This window comes from Melanotaenia boesemani, chromosome 10 (assembly GCF_017639745.1).
Source record: "Melanotaenia boesemani isolate fMelBoe1 chromosome 10, fMelBoe1.pri, whole genome shotgun sequence".
NCBI lineage: Eukaryota > Metazoa > Chordata > Actinopteri > Atheriniformes > Melanotaeniidae > Melanotaenia > Melanotaenia boesemani.
The window spans coordinates 37,781,450-37,784,171 of record NC_055691.1 but is presented as its reverse complement, the minus strand read 5'-3'; the positions used below and the strand labels follow the sequence as shown (position 1 = coordinate 37,784,171).

General features: G+C 53.0%; 1 long non-coding RNA gene across 1 annotated transcript in view; it reads left to right on the top strand.

The window, feature by feature from the left end:
- Positions 1 to 2,637: 2,637 nt before the first annotated feature.
- LOC121647855 overlaps positions 2,638 to 2,722 on the top strand; it is a 1,138-nt gene continuing 1,053 nt past the window's right edge. Inside the window, exon 1 of the long non-coding RNA XR_006011898.1 lies at positions 2,638 to 2,722. This exon is cut by the window's right edge and continues 53 nt beyond it. This is a non-coding gene — a long non-coding RNA (uncharacterized LOC121647855).

Genomic DNA, 2,722 nt, shown 5'->3' with positions numbered 1-2,722 from the left:
TCCCCTAGACACCTGTTTGCCATGGGTGACCCTACCAGGGGCACCCAGGTGTTGGACTCACCTCGACGCACAGCTTGGGCTCTGGAACCATTGTCCTTGAGGGGGCTGGTGCCTGGAGGCTGGAGGAGAGGGGCGGAGCTGCCAACTGATCACCACCTGGTGGTGAGTTGGCTCAGATGGTGGGGGAGGATGCCGGTCAGGCCTGGCAGACCCAAGCGTGTTGTGAGGGTCTGCTGGGAACATCTGGCAGAGTCCCCTGTCAGAAAGAGTTTCAACTCCCATCTCTGGCAAAGCTTCAACCATGTCCCGGGTGAGGTGGGGGACATTAAGTCCGAATGGGCTGTGTTCCGTGCCTCTATTGTCGAGGCGGCCAGCCGCAGCTGTGGCCATAAGGTCGTCGGTGCCTGTCGTGGCAGTAACCCCCAAACTCATTGGTGGACACCGGCAGTAAGGGATGCCGTCAAGCTGAAGAAGGAGACCTATTGGGCCTTTTTGGCCTGTGGGACTCCAGAGGCAGCTGATGGGTATCGGCGGGCTAAGCAGAGCGCAGCTTTGGCGGTCACTAAGGCAAAAACTCGGGCATGGGAGGAGTGTGGAGAGGCTATGGAGAATGACTTCCAGACGGCTTCGAGGACATTCTGGTCCACCATCCGGCGGCTCAGGAGGGGAAAGCAGTGTTCCGTCAACACTGTGTACAGTGGGGATGGGGTGCTGCTGACCTCGACTCGGGACGTTGTGAGGAGGTGGAGGGAATACTTTGAAGACCTTTTCAATCCCACCAACATGTCTTCTGATGAGGAAGCAGAGTCTGGGGTAGCTGCTGCTGGCTCTCCCATCTCTGAGGCTGAGGTCGCTGAGGTGGTTAAAAAGCTCCTCGGTGGCAGGGCCCCGGGGGTGGATGAGGTCCGCCCAGAGTTCCTTAAGGCCCTGGATGCTGTAGGGCTGTCTTAGTTGACACGCCTCTGCAGCATCCCGTGGTCTTCGGGGACAGTTCCCCTGGACTGGCAGACTGGGGTGGTGGTTCCCCTCTTCAAAAAGGGGGACCGGAGGGTGTGCTCCAACTACAGCGGGATCACACTTCTCAGCCTCCCCGGTAAGGTCTATTCAGGGGTGCTGGAGAGGAGGGTCCGTCGGATAGTCGAACCTTGGAATGAGGAGGAGCAGTGTGGTTTTCGTCCCGGTTGTGGAACAGTGGACCAGCTCTACACCCTCTTCAGGGTCTTTGAGGGGGCATGGGAGTTTGCCCAACCAATCAACTTGTGCTTTGTGTACTTGAAGGCATTTGACCGTGTCCCCTGGGGACTCCTGTGGGGGGTACTCCGGGAGTATGGAGTGCCAGACCCGCTTGTACGAGCTGTCCGGTCCCTGTACGACCAGTGTCAGAGCTTGGCCCGCATTGCCGGCAGTAAATCAGAATCGTTTCCAGTGCGGGTTAGACTCCGCCCACGTCCCACCGGTAATAGGCCCTGAGGAAGACCTAGGACGTGCTGGATGGACTACATCTCTCAGCTGGCCTGGGAACGCCTCAGGATCCCTCTGGATGAGCTGGTGAATGTGGCCAGGGAGAGGGAAGTCTGGGTAAGTGGCAGAAAATGGATGGATGGATGGACTTCCAATCGGATAGTAAATGAATAAGTGAGAGCTAGAATAGCCTCCAGTTTACGATTAAGCTCCTGCAATGCCAAAGTCTGATTGTTCACAGCTCGGCACACACCGGCACAGAAATTCGGCAGCTTGCCTGTGGCCGCCGACAGTGTCCGAATGTTGAGATACACCAGGAAACCGCCCGCTCCAAACAGCAGAAACCCAGTTATTATGAATCCAAATGTATAGATGTCCTCTGCATCCTCAATGGAAAGAATGGACAGACACATAACCTTCCACACCCCCGGGAATCCATCACGTATCCAACCGCGAACGTTCCACCAGGACAAGCAGGCTCCCCAACACCCGTTTATCGGTTCAAATAAATTTGGTCAATTGCATTGAGACACCAGCTGATCAGATTCATGGTTCAAGATGGTTCGGATTTAGAACATAAATGCAGAGAAAGGCTCAGATAAGACAAGACAAGTAGCAGGACAGAGTGGGGAGAGAGAGAGAAGGAAAAATGTCTGCCGTCATCAAGAGCAGGAAGTTAATATTTTGAAATGACTAATTAGGGATTCATGAAAGCAGATCCTCAATAGTTTGATCCAACCTGCTGCTCTTTTTGGATGATTATTGGTTGATTTATTTATACATTTCATTTCATTTCATGTTTCTGTTATTGCAGATCAATGCTGCGTTTCTGTGAGTTACGACAGTTCCCCCAGAGACAAAGTTCTTGGCTCAGTTGGACAAACACTCCACCGAACTGCTGGAGGTCATCAGGAGCAAGTAAGGACGTGTGAAAGAGCAGACCACCAGTACATTGCAAGCTTTAGATGAGGTATCTATGTCTGAGCTGGCTTTCAGTGGGATCTATAGTGGAATAATTGCTTTTTGTGTATGAGAGAAAGTGATATTATAATTAAAAGTACCTGTTTTTCTCAGACCATTATAATCACTGTAACCCATGGACTGTAGTTCTCAGCTTCCAGCAGCGCTTTTACTTTGGCGGGCTGAGTTCTTTTTAGGAGCGGGAGCTTTGCGTCACTTCCTTTTGCTCCTCAGCTGGCTGCTTCCTGGTTGCTGCTCCTGCTGTGGCTCGGCGTCTTGGTTTGGACTCGGAACCCCATTG